This window comes from Telmatherina bonti (genome assembly GCF_933228915.1).
Source record: "Telmatherina bonti genome assembly, chromosome: 6".
NCBI lineage: Eukaryota > Metazoa > Chordata > Actinopteri > Atheriniformes > Telmatherinidae > Telmatherina > Telmatherina bonti.
Window position 1 is genome coordinate 9,149,918 of NC_136624.1, and position 19,783 is coordinate 9,169,700.

General features: G+C 43.9%; 1 protein-coding gene across 1 annotated transcript in view; it reads right to left on the reverse strand.

The window, feature by feature from the left end:
- foxp1b (forkhead box P1b) overlaps positions 1-19,783 on the reverse strand; it is a 169,166-nt gene that overhangs the window by 74,440 nt on the left and 74,943 nt on the right. Inside the window, 1 exon segment of the mRNA XM_079241660.1 lies at positions 14,517-14,575. The gene's annotated coding sequence lies outside the window, so the exon portion shown is untranslated.

Consider the following 19,783-nt stretch of genomic DNA (forward strand, 5'->3'; position numbering starts at 1 on the left):
ACATTTTATTCTAATGGCTCGTTTGACCAAAGCGCAGCGTGAACGAGATCTCGGTCTGCATGGAGACACCCCCCACAAATGAGCCGAGACCCCAAACGGGCCGAGTCTAACGGGCTATCCTGATGTGAATGCCCCATAAAATCAGTGTTTAAGGATTCTTCTTTTCCACAGTGACACAAACTTTCTTATTATTTATTCCAGTCGACTACAGGAGCAGTTTTCAAGGATCCTTTACCTTCATCACACTGCATAAAAAATGATGTTTTTTCCTGATAAAACTGCATTTTTCACAAACAGAAAAAAAAAAAAATTCACGCCTATTTGTTTCAAAAGCTCATATCTTTCTTGTTTTAGTTGCAACAGCCTGGTATTTTGTACATGAATAATGAAGAATAAAAAATATGTTCATCGTGTCTTCTTCATTGTCTTTTGCATATATTTCTTTGAAAAAAAAAAACATGTAAAAACAAAAATTCATTTACAGTTTTTCTTTGGCACTTTTTACTGGTGCAGATCAGGGGTATATTCTACCACAGTGAGCAACACGACTCGATGGTCCTGCTCCGTCCATGTTTGCATCTTTTACTTTGTCCGCATACCAATTAGTCTTGCGGCCGAACAGAGCGATGATCTCTTCGCTGAAGAATCGCTCAAACAGTTCGCCTTCGCATACATCATTGTCTTCTTAATGTGGCTCTGCAAGTTCACCAACAGTGAACTGCGTTGCTGCATTTTGGTGCATTTATGCGCCGTCAGCTGTCGAGCGCTTGCAACAAGCGGGCGCATGAACGCGCCGGCAGTGTGTTGAAGGTTAAAGGACTTTCCAGGAACAGTTCTCCTGGATCATCAAAGTTACAGTGTGTAACTAATTTGGGTTTTTATTAGAAAAAAAATCAATTACTGTTTTCATAAATACGTATTTTAAAGAATTCTAATCACAACTGCAGTCGTGCTTCCGTCAGCCGTAGTCTCCCCGCGTATTCCCTCGAGCCACACGATGTCACACCATGACATTAGCCGTTAGCAGTAGCTTATTGGTATCAATAACAAAGCAGAGGTATGTGTCATTCTGTGCCTCATAACACTCCAACTTGTACACGATGTTGACATTTTCACATTTGTGACTCTCTGTGGCTTCGGTAAGGACAGTAACGTGTTTAAACTGCGAAGAGCCAGAGAGTAATACTCGCGGTCGTTTGCATTCAGTTAGCATACAGCTAGCATACAGCTAGATGGGAGTAATTCTCACACACTGGGCTTTAGGGTCTTTTTAAAACTCTTCCCTGGATGTTTCTGTCTTTTGTGTTGTTCTCTATCGAGGTCCAGGTTCTGAGGAGGATCCGTCCCTCCATCAGGCCGGTTTCCTGTGACCTTCGGGTCATGTGACATCAGCCTTTTCTGGCTTCTTGACAGCCACGTTTCCATGGTGACCATTCCTGATGAGGCTTCAGCCAACAGCGGATGGATCAGTAGAAGGTCCAGATGCATCTCTCAGGTCCTGGTCCAGGTCTTGCTGGGTTCCAGAGTCTGTTTTTTTTAGTCCTGACTCTTCTTTTGTCCACTTTCTGCTCATCATGCTGACATGAGGAGGTAAAAACTCTTTGGGAATCACCTTGTTGGTGTTTTATGTCTCTCAGAAATGTTATTTTTTTACGTTTAAAAACCTAAATTTTGGACTTGAAAGACCGTCAGCGAGCCTGAAGAGCGTCTGCTTGAGCTGCGCTTGGAAGGAAACAAACAGGTGTTCGGAGGCTTGTTCACCTGTCACATCTCATCAGCTGCCTTCACTGTAACCCAACTAAGACTGTCATCAGTCCGCTCGCCCCCCCCCCCTCTCCACAGCGCTGGAAGAGCTGTTCTTCTTCGACGTGGTACCAGGGTCATTTAAGCCTAAAAAGCGTGTTATAATTTCTAAAGCCCCCTCGGAGAGAGGACAGCGAGGGTTAAAAAGGAAGGGAGTTGGTGACTTCCATTACGCGGTTTAAGCTGAAGATAAAGGGCATGGGGCCAAATACCAAAAGACCTCCCATGAATTTCTGCTATTTAATGGAATCAGGTTTTAACAAGTCTTTTTCTGTTAAATACAGCCGTGTCAGGATGATGCGTCCCACTCATAAAGCAGCACAATGACGATGTACAGTGCCACTAATACAAGGACATAGTTCATCATGACATTTTCTGCAATTCCCAACTGATTAGGGTCATTATGTTGGAGGCCTGATTTATGTTGTCATTTCCTCTCACCAATCCTGCATCAATGAATCTTAATGAATTGGTAAATAAGGGTGAAGATTACACTGTGTGACACCGCAACATTTCTCACCCTCAACGGCCGAGATTTATGTAGCCAATTAGAGACTAACAGAGAAAATTGGCTGGCAGCAAAATATTCTTTATGGGGCAAAATGGAGGAGCTTTCTCAGTGAAGGGCAATTGTATTGTCAGAGTAAAAGTCCATAAAGCATCCTCCTAAGCCACCTTGGAAATGCAGGAGAAGCGTGGTGGTGTCCAGCCTGGCCGTGGAGCTCTTTAACATTCAGCATGGCTCATGTTTGATCAGCATAAACATCCCAGTATGAGCAACATGTTTACCTTCTCACAGCAAACATCAGACAATCAGACACCACCAGGAGCTGCTTCTCTAATGAAGACACAGGAGCTTTTTATCAAGGCCAGCGTGTCAGAAATATCATTCTTTTATATGCACATCAAATAAAAATATGTGTACAAAGAAGCCAATTTATTGGTGCTAAACATACAGCAAGGCAATATTTTTCAATTAGTTCCTGTTTTTTAATGGAGAAAAAAACCTTTTACAGAAGCCAAAAGCCCTTCATCTTTTTTTCAAAGTGGGGAAATCACAACACAATGGCCTCTTTGAGACGCATCTGATCAACACATGAAGAAAGACATATACAATCTGATTAGGAGGCTTTTTTTCTCGTTAGAAATCCAGGCGACATCATTATTGCGGCCATGATGGTTTTTTATTCTTGCTGGAACATTAAGGAGAACTGAGGATGATGACGGTGTTTTTGTGTATCACTACAAAGCACAAAAAGCTTGCCTGCTTATTAATACTAACTTCTTAAAAGGGCACTTAAAGTTATAATGAGAGGCTTCATGCATTACATATTGTGACTAGATTTAGTGTGAGGAAGCAGCTCTCCACATCAAACAAGCTGGCTTGCTATTAGGCAGCGGGGCTGAGGGATGCTGTGTGAAAAGGAGTGGAAAATTAAAGCTGAAGCAACGCAGGAAAGGGCTTAATTTACTGGCATGTACAGTATGCAAATGAGATTACTCTCAGCTTAACTGCATCATTTATGTCCGTAATAACAGCATCGTCATTACAGGGCTCAAATTAAATTACACCATAATTAGCATATCAAAGTGATTGGTTAAAGTTGAAAACAAATACCCAATTTTGTTAATGAACATCTGTAATCACCGTGGCAACTGAGTGAAAACATCCAAAACAAATATGTGTTTTGGAGAAGGGGCGGAATATCCTTCGCGAACCACACATCAGTCTGTCTGCGTGTGTGTGGGTTTACCTGCAGAGCTCCACACACTCAGGATATATTTCCCAAACGCCAGGAGATCAAACATCCAATTTCCCACACTTGCCACTTCAGGAGCTCATCAATAAAATACTAATCACTTCACGGCTGATTCTGAGACTGAAGCCTCAGCCGAAGGCTTAGAGAAGCTTCCATATCACTAAAAAACACCTCCAGTCTGACTGTTGTTTAATGTGCACACACTTCAGACACCTAATCACATACATCATCCAATAGGTGTCCTGCTTTTTACTTCCTAGCAGCGCTAGCAGCTAGCGTCGCAGCTCGGACACGGAAACAACATGCAGGTTAATGATCGGGACTGTTGACCACAAACTGGCAGGAAAATTCATTTTCTTTGTGCAAAAACTCCACAAAACACTGAAAAGGCCTTAAACATACCTTCAGTGCTGTTTTCTTTTAGCTAACAGCTCAAAAACCGCGTCCATCTGCTGCTGCACGTTGTCAGAAATGTGCTTGTCAAATGTTTAACAAGTGGCATCTTATTTTATTCATTAAGAAATCCATTAAAAGGCCTTATTCCTTGCGAGTATGGAAAAGATGTGCCTTTCAAGGTAGAGCTAGGGCAAATCCACTCCATCAGCTAATGACGGCACTCATTACGGCGAGAAGCCGGCTAATGAAGGCGCGGTGGTCGGCCGATCCCCTCACCCAGCATAAAGCACCCTATGAAATGCTAATATCTCACTTCTAATTAAAGGATACTAAGTCCAAATGCACCTTCACGGAGAGTGGCTGGCAACATAAATTTTTATTTTTCAACACTACACTACACCCAGAGATGAGCCTGAGCATCATTCCATTAATTCATATTTAATACCCCCCGCCAGCCGGAGGTTTGCCTCGCTATCCGCCTCTGCTGGAGCAGCTCTACGATGGACTGAGCCAGCAAATCACTGTGCTCTTTACGTGTCTTTTTTTAATTTTGTTTCGTTTTGTTTTTATGCTTTCTGTTTGTCCGTGTAGTTCTGTAAAGTGCCTCCAGAAATAAACACATATGCACACAACAGCTTTTATGCATGTGTCATGGGTGAAAGGTCAAGAAAAAAACAAAGAGCAGAGAGAGAGAGAGAGAGAGTGAGAGAGAAAAAATCTGCCTGCATGGCCTCTGCTGCACCTGTATGCATTTACAATGTTTACACATCTCCGGCTGTAAATATGTTTACAAGAAAACCTGCCGCTTTTCTCAGAAACTGACCTTGAAGCCAGTAAACAACCTTTCATACAGTTCATTAACGTCAAAGAGGGTATATGCCCCCCCACCCCGGACTGTGAAAATAAAGCAAAACAAAAGGTCAGTGCCATTAGCTTATCAACCAAATATAGCTGCAATGGGGTGGAAATTATGGTCAGACGTGAACAAAGTCTGATAAAATGATGAACTGAGCGTTAAAAAAAGAGGGATGCATTAATCTCTGTTAACTATCTCCCCCCTCTTCCACCACCACCGCCCCCACCAGGTCAATATAACTCCCTGTCCTGGGTGTATTCAGTCTGCGGGAATCAGAATCAAGAAAAAGACTCGCGTTTCAGCCTGCAGGTTTTAGCAGCAGATATAAAAACTACGCTGAAAAGCTGGAACATTTACAATCGTCTCACTCAACTTTTGTTCTTAAAATGATGCTTTGGATTTCGTGCATCAGTAACCATAAGATGTGGGACTTTAAAGGTCAGTCTTAAGAGCATATCACATGGTGTCTGTTTGATCCCAGACCAAGTATTTTCCCAAGGATTCTGTCTCTGTACTGAGTAAATCTGACCTTCTACATTCCTCATGCTCCATCCTCCCATTCATCCACAGGCACAGATAATACTGGGCAAATATCATAAACGTGAGGATTTTAGGATTGAGGTGAGGCTGTCATCATCCTTTGCCAACTGGGGAAAAGAAAGTGCGTGCATCTGGAAAAGCTGCCAGGTCCACCTGTAGGGAGGTTACCTGAACCCCGATACGCACACAGTCCATGCAGAACTTGGCAAGTATTGTTCATCATTTCATTACCATAAAGGCTCTGCGAGAACTGCCAAGATGTCTGCAGTTGAAAGGCAGCGTCGACTTCAGGCCAAGGCGTGACCTGCAGCTGAACCGACCTCTGCTCGGCCGCTCCAAACACATCATCCCACCCCCTGATAAATAACTTCACACAGCAAACAGAGGCCCATCAGTCAGCCTGCACATAGCTAACAACAGGACAGGGACAGAGATTGATGGGGAGATACACACAAATAAAGAAAGACAAGGGGGGGAGGAGGGGGGGGTGTATATTGCGAGGGCATCTAACACTGCAGAGGAGATAAAAATCACATGTGAGCCTGAGCCAAGCAGCATGGAAGCCAAGTACTGTACGGCTGTGAAAAGGCGGCTGGATTGCCGAGCTGTGACATTTGTTTCTTATTGTCTAAGTGGCAGCTGCAAGCGTCCCCCTGCGAGGGCCCCTCGGCTTGGCTCCATCCCCTCGGCTTCGCTCCGGCCCGCTTTGACAGGGAGGTAACCATATTAGGACGTGTATGGTAAAGTAAACAATAACATAGTTGCAATGAGATGGAAATTTTTCAGCTAATGGTGTTTGTCATTCCTGTTTTCAGTGCACCGAGCCCGGAGTTTTTTCCAGCCGGCCGCAGAGACTTTGTTTATGAAAACAAGGCAGAAGCCAAGGCTAAAAGCAGAGGGGAAAAGGGGGAGAAATCGTAAATAAATATCAGTTTAAAAAAAAAAAAAAAAAAAAAAAAAAAGGAAAGAAAAGCCTCTCCTTTCATTTGATTACACAAATTTGGTTGGGAAAAGCTTTTTACTGTCTCTGTTCATTTCAGGCCTTGTCCAGAACCCACCAGCTACAATGCAAACATCTTCCTCCACCAACATCCCCATCAGTTCAGCCATTCAAAACGTCATAACTTCTACATAAATTTGCATCATTTGTTATCGAATGACTGCAAGAAAAGACAAAAATCTAAAAAGAAAAACCAAAAAAAGAATTCAGGAGAAAATCCTGAATTTTTCTGCTGAAAATAAACTATATGTGTTTAATCTTTAATTCTACTGAAATCGATCTTATTCACTGGAAGGCACATGCTGTGATGAATTAATGGATTCGCTTGAAGAGTCCAACAACAGGAAGTAAAACTGCATCCAAATCTGTCCTCTCAAGTTTCAGTTTGATTAATTTGATATGCAAACAGGAACCATGTCATCAGCGTTGACCTTTCAGGGTTCGGGAGCAGAAACTCACATCTGTACGTCGCAATGTAAACATCTGAACAAAGACATGAAACACGGTTAAACACGTCTGATGCATTAATATAATTAACTGAGTGGTGGTTCAGGTGGTTTTAAGTGGACCAAAGTTGGTTGAAACCAGACTGAGGTTCGTTTAAAGTGGACCAGAGTTTGTTGTTCTTTTTTTTGGTTTTTTTTTTAAAGTGGACCAGATGTGATTTAAAGTGGATCAAAGTTGGTTTAAAGCATATCAGAGTTGGCTGAAACCTGACTGGGGTTAGTTTAAAGTGGATCAGGATTGGTTTAAAGTGGACCAGGTTTGGTTTGAAGTGGATCGGGATTGGTTTAAAGTGGATCGGGATTGGTTTAAAGTGGACAAGAGTGGGTTTAAAGTGGACCAGAGTTGGTTTAAATTGGATCAGGGTTGGTTTAAAGTGGACCAGGTTTGGTTTAAAGTGGATCGGGATTGGTTTAAAGTGGATCGGGATTGGTTTAAAGTGGACAAGAGTGGGTTTAAAGTGGACCAGAGTTGGTTTAAATTGGATCAGGGTTGGTTTAAAGTGGACCAGGTCTGGTTTAAAGTGGATCGGGATTGGTTTAAAGTGGATCGGGATTGGTTTAAAGTGGACCAGGTTTGGTTTAAAGTGGACCAGGGTTGGTTTAAAGTGGACCAGGTTTGGTTTAAAGTGGATCGGGATTGGTTTAAAGTGGACCAGAGTGGGTTTAAAGTGGACCAGGTTTGGTTTAAAGTGGATAGGGGACAACTTTTCTCTCTGGAAGTATCTGGAATATTGCATCATATCTAGGAAGATGAATGTCAAGTGTCATAATTTCACTGTTTGGACTGAAACCGTGGTGAGTCACGCTAGTTTAATCTTCACCAGATAAGTTTTTTTTTTTCCAATATCCATGAACTTTTTTTCAAACCAGGAAAAATCCACTTCACATTCACATATAGAAATGCTGAGAAAGGCATAAATAACAATGAAAATCCATCTTATCAATCAAAGATAAAGAGATGTGAATGCATTATTAACAACAGAAGAAAGTTTACTTATATCTATTGTTATAAAGCCTTTAAACATTAAATAGTCCAACAAGCTGATGACAAAGAACTTTATTCAGAAATAAAAAATGAACTCAAAGTGTTTTATTTAAAAACAAACGTAGCCCTGAATTAGCTTTGAGTTTCCTCCCTGGATACTCCCTTTTCTTTGGCTCTGGTTCTCTTCTGTCCCAGGTTAAGAAAAAGGCATGTTTGTGTATGTGCAAGCATTAAAAACAAAGACTCGGATATTTTCCATCCCTTATGAATAACTGCTGCTGACTCACAGGTCCGATATTTAAAAATAAAATTAAAAAAGAAATAATGGCTTTCGATTAGCATGAAAGTCAGAAAGGAAAGTCTTACCGAGGTTCCCATGCACCTCTGCAGCAAACGTGCAACTCCTCCACATGTTGACTTTATTTGTTTGCTTTTGAGCCACCTCTCTGCAGCTCTCGCGCTCTCGCTCAGGCTCATTCCTAATCTCACTCCAAAAAATGCAAGCTGTTTATTTGCATAGGGCTGAAGCCATTCCATTAAGTAGCCCCTCCAGGTGCTTTATCCCTAAAAGGGATTTGTTTTCTAAAATAAACAGAGCATGGAAAAAAAAACCCCCAGCAAGACTCCCATTTACCCTGATATGAAGTAAAAAGGATCCAAATGGGAACTTTTTCCTTCCATATTCACAGTTAAAATGCCATGAATGGGTGTGAAAGTGTAAATATGCACGTATGAGTGATATTCCATCAGTTCCAGGAAACAAGTGTCAGTCACACACATGCTGCTGTAGGCGAGCACACACTCATTTTGCTCAGAGGACAACAAATCAATCACAAAACCACTGCAGAAACAGAGTTTGTCACCTTTTTCTTTCACTTGTGTAATTTTCTTTTCATCCGACGAAGAGACGACTCATCTGCAGATCGCGCTTGCTTACTTCTGTGGCCTCAGTCAATCTCATATCAAGACTGTTTCACGTTAGCCGACCGACATTATCAAAGCTCCTCACTCTCCCAGCCACACCGCTCTGCACACAAGTCAATATGTTTCAGGCCAAAAGCAGACCTGTCTGCTGGATGCAGCTGATAGAAAAATAGATTGAAACTCAACAAAAAGTGTTTTTGCCCAAAATGATATTTTAAGTAGTTTCGAGATCACACACTGGCGATAAGATTATCTGCACGATTCCACCCACCTCGCAGTGGAAGATCATTCATGGGGCGGCTGTACGAGATGCAACACAATATAAGGATGTTGCTGTATTCAGCAGAAGGCGTGCATGTAAGTGTGCAACCTGTTTAGTCAGACAATACGAGCCGGGCGATCTGCCAGAAGGTGTCCTGATAGCAGCTGATGCAGCCATGGGAGCGGAGCATCAGATAGGGTGAGCAGACGGTGGCCAGGTGAGGGTGTTTAGAATACTCTGACACATCCTGTGATCTCAATCAACAGGAACAAGGCAGAAACACAGCGTGGCTTTATGCCTCTGCCTCTATTGTGATGTCTTTGGAGGGATGATAATTTTTCATTTTCATGCTGCCTTGCATCTATTCTGCCTGTCGCTGTTTGTAACTACAGCAGATAAGCTCGGAGAGTAGATTACGCTACTTACAGTGCATGAAAAACACAGCAGCTAAACTGCCAGTGACATAAGCATTTAACTTTCTGGCTGGAAATCTCCCCCATGTGGCACTTTCTCTGCAGCGAGTTGTTTATTATGTTCCTAGCTAGGCATAAGCGATTAAAGGAGCTCTTAAGAATCAAAGTGTTATAAATGCATGGAAACACAGCCGGCTGTAAATGCCACAGAATTAGAAGCTTACCAAGCCTAATACTAATACATGGCAATTTTCAGCTTGATGCTGATATAAAGAAATTACTTTTTTAAAGTAAGCAATAAACGCAGTCAAGGGAACGATTACAGAGGCCCCATTTCCATCCCGGCCTTTTTCCAAAATCATGAAGCTGCTTGTTTATTCTCAACACTTCCATACAAAGTAGATTAAACAAAGAAAGTTGGGCTGGAAAGAAACTAAAAGCATTTCCAGCGAGGCAGGATTACAAGGAGCTTCGTGTTTGCCCAACGTGCTCGTACATGGATCCACGCAGACAGCATGAAGCCTCCACATGTTCTGGACATCTAATGACTCCTTTTTTCTGGGAATCTGGACGCCATCACGCCTGAATAAAGTGTCCAGAAAGCGGGCGGTCTTATCGGGCCGATGCCTCTCTGTGATGATAAAGATATCTGGATGGAAACCTGGATCTGAGCTGTAATTTCTAAGGTATGATTGATGCGTTTGGAGAGCGAGCAGCATATGTTTTTCACACACTCGCCCCGTTTGACTCTTTAAAAGAGCTTTACACAACAAGACGCATTAATCCCATAAGCTGCCGCAGGGATTTCAGCGTTACTGATGCAATCAAATCACATCGGAGGCTTGTGTCAATAATTAAGCTGATTTCACCACATTAACATTAATTAGACAACCATTTAGAGGGTTTCAGGGCTGATCTTACATCTGGAGCAGGAGGCCGACCTGAGGAGGCGGAGACAAACCGCTGCACTAATCTGTGGCTGCTTTCTGCAGCTGGAGGGGCCGCGGGGGGGGTCTGAACATGGCTTCTCCACCAGAAGAGAGAGCTGAAGAGGTTTTAGAGCCAGCAGGTTGGTAAAGACTCAAACCTTCAGGTCATCCAGAGCTGAAACTGAAGACGGTTGTCCACCAGCATCCCCGTCACTTCATGACGGTCAACACATCACTGGGATTCATACTGGGGGGGTTGGATGACCTGCTCAGGCCACCTGGAGGATCTGCCACTGGTCTGTTTTTATCTATAGACTCCTCCAAGGAGTTCAGGAATTAGATCCTCCACCATCTTCATGGAGGGACGTGTGTCTGCAACAAGTAATTGTGCTGAAAACCGGGTTGTTTGTTGCTGGATGCTGCTTCTTGCTGAACAACGTGGAGGAAATGTGGGAGGACATGCGCTGGTCTCGGCTGTTCTAAAGCTGAACCTTTAATTCATGAAGATGGTCTCTGCCTGAGACCTCCAGGTTCACACAGATTCCCTGGGCGAGCAGAAGACAGGGACGTTGGACAGAAGCGGGTCAACAGAAGGGATTCTGCGTTTCCATGTTGCTGTGAAGCTTAACGTAGACCAGCAAGTCATTTTACTGCTTATAGGAGCCAATTTGTTTTAGTGTGTTCCTCATTGCTGTTGCTGTTAGAGGGTGCTGTATTGTTACCTGGGCAGGTGGAATACAGGGGGGACGTGTCACTGGTTGGGCAGATGTTTGGCCCGGAAGGGCAGAAGGTTTTTTACCGCAGGGCGCGAGTAGGCGTGTATATGCCACAAGATTATTGCAAAAGGAATAAAGATGGATGGATATGAAATTAAGTGATCTGAGTGGAAGTCAATCACGGCGAAGCGGCGCGTCAAACCAACTCTCAGGCCAAGATATCACAGTAGCTTTGTTTAGACTTAGCTCCTTCAGTGCTGGTTAACTAAGCCGATGTTTCCTAAACCTGGTCCTAAAGCAACAAACTTCCTCATTTCATTCAGGTGTGATAAAGTAGGGTTTCCTCTGGAACAGGGATCACCAATCCTGCTCCTGAAGGACCGGTGTCCTGCTGGTTTTCCAGGTGACCCTGCTGGAAAACTCCCGTCTCAGACGTAGACAAGCTCTGCTCATGTCTGCTAGATACTCATTAGCAACGTTTACATGGGAGATTTAATCCTTCTTTAATTCTGAATAAAAGTTAATTCCGCTTTAAACTGATTATAAACGACCATGTAAACTCTTAATTCCTAATGCTAATTCTTATTCAGAATTAAACTTAATTCCGATGTAAGTGTCTGGTTTATTCGCATTTTAATTCCGATCTATTTAATTCCTCTGTCATGTAAACCTTCATTCCGCTCTAAGTTAACTCCGGTCGTTCTGAGCATGCTCGTTACCTTGTCCTGTCCCGATGACGCGCCTTGTTTTGCCTCCCGTGTTCGCTGGTCTATCTTTCTTCTCCTCCTCAGTTGCTAATAAAAATAGCGGTGAAACTGGTTCTTATTATGTAGTTTTTACAATTTACGACTGAAAAGACGAGAAGCAGGGAGCCAGCTTTGTTTATTTCCAGTAGACGTCATACGTCACGTCTGTCCAATCAGAACCCTTCCCAACCCAATATCTGACCTCTAAAGAGGAATTAGGTATGGACGTGTTTCATGTAAACATTCATTTGGAATTATTATTATCATGTAAACTCGTAGGAGAATACGTCAACTCTGAATTATTTAATTCCGAATTAAAAACACCACGTAACCAATGTCCAATGACAATTAACATCTCCAATCTGAGGCGCGGGGGGGGGGGACACCTGCTGATTGCCGCCTCAACAAACTACGTAACTGGGATTCTGAATTATTAATTCAGAATTAAAAAACACCATGTAACCATAGCGATTGATTTGACTCGGGCGTGTTGCGGCTGGGACATTTTGGAAAACCAGCAGGACACCGGCCCTCGAGGACCAGGACTGGTGATCCCTGCTCTAGAACATGCAGACCAGAGGTACTTTAGAACCAGGACTAAAAGGGCTGCTGAGAGGAAAGGACTTTGTGGGAGATATTAGGAAATGTGACTAAGCGTAGAGCTGCCGCGCAAGGAAAAAAAAAAAACATGTGGACTTCCATTCTAACCTCATAGATTTTTATAAAAGCGTGAAATTTGAGTGATGTGTTTTATCATCAGAACCTACTGCTGGCCTGAGACACGGAGACGTTCTGCTGTTCCACTTTGGATGGCGCCGTGATAATGTTGACACTGGACCATTAAATCAGACATGTCTGTAACTTAATTATCCCTGCGGCTCATATAAATAATTTTATTCTATTTTTCAGAAGATGGCTGTGAAATTGGTGTAACGAGTGGCAGATGCTGAAGAGTAACACGAACGCACCGTTTCACTGTGCAGGCAGGTGACGTACAGTCGCTAACACTGCTCCACATTACTATAAATCAGAGTAGAACAATTAATCCCTAAAACGCAGAGCTGAAATATTTCTGTTTGACAAGAATATCTGAGCTCAGGTCATTTTGTCCCTCTGGGACACCGGTAGTCTGCATTTTGTTCCTCATCACAAGCTATATAATACGATAAGTTTATCATAAATCAGGATCATTGATGAGCAGCGACTGACTGCAGCTAAACCGCCTGACTTGCATTCATTCATTCACCGCTTCGTCCAGTTCAGGGTGGCGGGGAAGATGGATTCCACCCAGCAACCATCAGGCGAGAGCTTCACTAACAGGAAAACCAAATGAACTCCCAGACTGGGCGATCCGTCCACAGGGAACTGTGGGTTGTAGTTATGTTGCTGTCGGCAGGTTGCAACCGTAACAATGGCTCTGCCACAAGGTGGCGCAATAAAGAAAACAGCTGTCGGATCAGTCTGTGAGGTTCTGCTTAGTTTGCTGCTCAGTGAAGTGGAGATTTTTACCGTCTTTTGCTTTCTGATCGATACGCTCGGTCTGAACTGGGTAAGAAGCTTTGCTTCCCTCTGCAGCTTCTGCTTGGAAGCAGAAATACGGGAAACTAACGGGATTTAGTTTCCCAACAGAGAATTCCATCATTACATCAAAAAAAAAAAGGTTTTACTCTTTTATTTGTCTCTGGTGTCCTTTAACTGGGAAACTTGTATTCCTGCTTTTGATCTGGAACCAGATCTGTCTTGTAAAAAGGTTTTTTTCCGGTTAAATGAAAACAAAATTGACCTGTTTTCAACTTTATTTCAGACAAACAGAAAAACTAATCAAACTGTGAGCCTTTACTTTTTAAACGTCTTTTTAACTATTATGTTGTCTTTATTTTAGTATAATGTTGATTTATTTGATTTGATCTGTACAGTACTTTGGTTACTTTGAGGTATGTGAAAGTGCTCTACAACTAAAGTTTGATTGGTTGATTTTTAGTCTTTGTGAGGAAAAAATCTCATCCTGAAGCGGAGATGATTCAACACGATGGATAACGATGGAGGTTAAATGAAGCCGTAATGCTGAGCAGATGTGATTTAGATCAACATCTAAATATTTGTGAATCAAATCAGATCCTTTTTGACGTCAGAAAAACACAAAGAACGTTGGAAACCGGTCGGTTCCACCTGAGATACGAGTTACAACAAGTTAAACCCCTGCAGAGAGAGTCCGCATCCCAAACCCGCTATGACAGGAAACTGCTGCAGATATCACGCCGCATGAGCGCGATGCCAACCATAACACGCGTGTGTGTACTCAAACACTCGCTTTTTGTTTAGTAAACGCCGTATTATCGTATCTGAGCAGACGACTCATCCAACATGTCCTCGTTTTCTGCAGCTTAAAGCTTTTATTAACCAGCTAACCAGGAGACGAGTTACCAGTCCGACCTGCACCCCCCTCCATGCTGGACTCTGAACATCAGTGTGTTACAACGGCTGTCTAATTCCCCCCCCATGGTCCTGCATACACACTAAATACACTACACAAACAAGAAAAACCACACTGCATCTAGTTAATTATTATCCAATTCAATAGAGCGCACACACACACACACACACACACACACACACACACACACACACACACACACACACACACACACACACAGAGCCTGGTGAATGTATGTGTGTTTACCTTATGCCAGGACTCACATGAAGCTCCAGTTCCAGTAGCAGAAAAAACGGCCTCCTCACCTGCACACAGAAGAAAGAAGAACTTCTAAAGCGCAGATGTGAGAGTGAACAGGTGTGAAGCGACAGGTAGCAGGTGCAGCCAGGTGTCATCGATCCGCCTGCACAACGCCGGCTAACACGCCGATACACGGTGACAAATCCGTCCTCTGCATTCCTGAGCTGCTCGTACGAAGGCGTAGCGGTGGGGTACCTGCCTCAGCATTGCAGCTCTGGCAGGACAGGAGCCGCCTCTCCTTTCCGCCTCACCTTTCCTTTATCTCCCTGCAGCTGCATCGCTGCACCTCCACCTGTCTGCAGCTGAAACTACACCCACTGATAAGACGGGAACAATGGGCCTGTCACTGAGAGCTCGCTTTATTTGCAAGACAAAAAACTTTTCATCTTAAGAGACAGCAGATGCTGCCGTTGGCCCCCCCTGCTGGTGAGCTCGCTGTATCTGTACCTGCTGGACGCCCCCCCGCGCCCCCCTCCAGCAGCTCTGATCTGCATGCAAGGAGCTTTCCCAACCGAGCAGTCAACCCAGGCAAAGGAAGATGGAAAAAACACAGACAAGGAAACAAAATCTTATTTTTATGGTGAGCTGAGAAGTGACTGTGGGGCGCTATCACAGGTGAATTTGAATAAAAGCATTAAAGCATATCCAAACGAAAGGAGAGGAAAAAAAAAAAAAGAGAAGAAGCCAAACTCCCGCTCCTCGTTTTGTGCCGTTTATATTTGGCAGTCAAAACTGTGGCCGTGGGTTTGTGGAAATGTATCTCTAAAGCCCGGTGAGCAGAGATAAGCCCGGCCCAACTCGCCCTGTTTCAGCATTAATTACAGTAAACGTCCTCGTTGAAAACACGAGTCAACACGCGGCTCGCTCTGAACGCCAGCGAGGCCTCCACAATCAGCCAAAACGGACCGTTCCCACATAACTGCCCCATTATGGTGATTCATTACTCTTCAATTAACATATCATCAATGGAATCCTAAATCAAAGGCAGGTGGTGACAAATGACAGATATTTTCTGTTTCAAACTACTAAACATCATTAATTCCCATCACCTGCGAGAGCCCCGGGAGCTAAATGAGTTTACACAATGCATAACATCCATTTAGATAAATGTTCCATCATTTTAATGATGGAACGCTTGTATTGGAGAGAAAAGGTACGACTTCTTTCCCTGCCTGTAATATAATGCCCATCTTGTAATACCTAAACAGATAATTGTCTCCATTTGGAACAGCACAGGGCCGTAATATTGCCATTTAGAGCAGCGGGGGGGACAGAGACGGCGGGGCGAGGATAAACAAGCACACGCTGCTTTGCCTGCTTGGGAAAACCGAGCCTATCACACACTCCCGCATGGAGATTTTAGGGAACAGAACAACTCCTGGTTGAGATAATTACCCACCTAGGTGGGTTATGTGCATGCTCCGTAAGAGGCCTGAGCTGAGAGGATGAATCAAAATGCACCGTTTTACAAGACAAAGGAAAGCGAGCAGCATTTTGTAAGGTTCTCCTGTAAAGTCTCCAGATGATGCCTCGTGTCTATTGTGTTAAACAAGGTGGAAAATAGAAAAACAAATGACTTCTGACAAAGAAATGTCTCATCTTAGCAGCAGGAGGCTTGAGTGCGACATTACGGCGATGCCTTTAGAGGATCAGATGATCCAAACAGCAGGTTTTATTCTCTAGGCAAATACCAGAAGCATCATTGTGGGTTTCCATAGAGGAAATGTACGAGCAGAAGGGTTTTCTGCTATGCTAATGAACCACTGTGCGTTCCGTCCACAAGCCTGTGAAGTGGACTTCCCTCTTTGTGAAGAGGTCGCAGCTTCACAATGTGCTCTCTAGTCCCAGGTATGTTATCAGTGCCTTTGGCTTTTGTTGAAAGATCGTATGTTCAAAATATGAATTAATACCCCTCCAGTGAAACGAGCCCAATCCCAACAAAAAGGCTGCATTCAGTGTGGACAGCTCTTCAGCTGCTCTAATGGACAGGCTATCCTCTCTCCACACTGCACACAAAAAAAGATGAGGACCCATGAATATTTACCACTAAGTAAAGTTATTCCATTAATTACTCTGAGCATGCTTAATACTGTATCTGCAGCTACTCGTTAATGAACCTTCACACATCATTACCATATTAATTCATGCTCAGCTCAATGCTTGTCAATAGGAGCCTGCCAGAGCTGTCTGCTGGTTCTTTACAGCCCAGTTTGGACCACTTTGTCCCAGCATCTGAATGAATTTACATTATCAGACCTAGGCCTGAAGGGGCTGATGGGATTAAACAAAGACAAGTCCAACACACCTCATGACTGAAGGATGCCTGTTCAGAGCGTTGTGTAAACACAAAGCGGGCGTAGCAGAGCTGTGCGGTCAGTCATATCAGCGTACGGGGTCACTGCTGCTTGTTTTTAGGTGGGTGTGTGCAAAATATTTTCCAAGTCAGTGTCAACGCTCCAACACAGGAAGATCTAAAGTATGACTCACTTCTCAGCTGAAAGAGGCCGACAGCAGATTTTATCGTTTTTATTTGGCAGTTCTTTTATAAACAAAGACTATTACACTGAAAACCATGACAGAGACCGTAAAGATGAAGGGTCAGAGTTCCACCTTAACGACATGCACAGATTTGAAACGACACGTAGACTGTAAACGACACGTAGACTGTAAACGACACGTAGACAGTAAACAACACGTAGACAGTAAACGACACGTAGACTGTAAACGACACAGACTGTAAACGACACGTAGACTGTAACCGACATGCAGACAGACTGTAAACGACACGTAGACTGTAAACGACACGTAGACTGTAAACGACACATAGACTGTAAACGACACGTAGACTGTAACCGACATGCAGACAGACTGTAAACGACACGTAGACTGTAAACGACACGTAGACTGTAAACGACACGTAGACAGACTAAACGACACGTAGACCGTAAACGACATGCAGACAGACTAAACGACACGTAGACTGTAAACTACACGTAGACTGTAAACGACATGCAGACAGACTGTAAACGACACGTAGACTGTAAACGACACGTAGACTGTAAACGACATGCAGACAGACTGTAAACAATACGTAGACTGTAAACGACACGTTCACTGTAAGCTACACGTAGACTGTAAACGACACGTAGACTGTAAACGACATGCAGACAGACTGTAAACAATACGTAGACTGTAAACGACACGTACACTGTAAGCTACACGTAGACTGTAAACGACACGTAGACTGTAACCGACATGCAGACAGACTGTAAACGACACGCTGACTGTAACCGACATGCAGACAGACTAAACGACACGCAGACTGTAAACGACACGCAGACTGTAAACGACATGCAGACAGACTGTAAACAATACGTAGACTGTAAACGACACGTACACTGTAAGCTACACGTAGACTGTAAACGACACGTAGACTGTAACCGACATGCAGACAGACTGTAAACGACACGCTGACTGTAACCGACATGCAGACAGACTGTAAACGACACGTAGACTGTAAACGACATGCAGACAGACTGTAAACGACACGCAGACTGTAACCGACATGCAGACAGACTGTAAACGACACGTAGACTGTAACCGACATGCAGACAGACTGTAAACGACACGCAGACTGTAACCGACATGCAGACAGACTGTAAACGACACGTAGACTGTAAACGACACGCAGACTGTAACCGACATGCAGACAGACTGTAAACGACACGCAGACTGTAACCGACATGCAGACAGACTGTAAACGACACGCAGACTGTAACCGACATGCAGACAGACTGTAAACGACACGTAGACTGTAAACGACACGCAGACTGTAACCGACATGCAGACAGACTGTAAACGACACGTAGACTGTAAACGACATGCAGACAGACTGTAAACGACATGTAGACTGTAAGCAACACATAGACTGTAAACGACACGTAGACTGTAAACGACACGCAGACTGTAACCGACATGCAGACAGACTGTAAACGACACGCTGACTGTAACCGACATGCAGACAGACTGTAAACGACACGTAGACTGTAAACGACATGCAGACAGACTGTAAACGACACGCAGACTGTAACCGACATGCAGACAGACTGTAAACGACACGTAGACTGTAACCGACATGCAGACAGACTGTAAACGACACGCAGACTGTAACCGACATGGAGACAGACTGTAAACGACACGTAGACTGTAAACGACACGCAGACTGTAACCGACATGCAGACAGACTGTAAACGACACGTAGACTGTAACCGACATGCAGACAGACTGTAAACGACACGCAGACTGTAACCGACATGCAGACAGACTGTAAACGACACGTAGACTGTAAACGACACGCAGACTGTAACCGACATGCAGACAGACTGTAAACGACACGCAGACTGTAACCGACATGCAGACAGACTGTAAACGACACGCAGACTGTAACCGACATGCAGACAGACTGTAAACGACACGTAGACTGTAAACGACACGCAGACTGTAACCGACATGCAGACAGACTGTAAACGACACGTAGACTGTAACCGACATGCAGACAGACTGTAAACGACACGCAGACTGTAACCGACATGCAGACAGACTGTAAACGACACGTAGACTGTAAACGACACGTAGACTGTAAGCTACACGTAGACAGTAAACGACACGTAGACTGTAAACGACATGCAGACAGACAGTAAACGACACGTAGACTGTAACCGACATGCAGACAGACTGTGAACGACACGTAGACTGTAAGCGACATGCAGACAGATAGTAAACGACACGTAGACTGTAAACGACACGTAGACTGTAAGCGACACGTAGACTGTAAACGACACGTAGACTGTAAGCGACACGTAGACTGTAAGCGACACGTAGACTGTAAATGACACGTAGACTGTAAACGACATGCAGACAGACTAAACGACACGTAGACTGTAAACGACACGTAGACTGTAAACGACACGTAGACTGTAACCGACATGCAGACAGACTGTGAACGACACGTAGACTGTAAGCGACATGCAGACAGATAGTAAACGACACGTAGACTGTAAACGACACGTAGACTGTAAACGACACGTAGACTGTAAGCGACACGTAGACTGTAAACGACACGTAGACTGTAAGCTACACTTAGACTGTAAACGACATGCAGACAGACTAAACGACACAGACTAAACGACACGTAGACTGTAAACGACACGTAG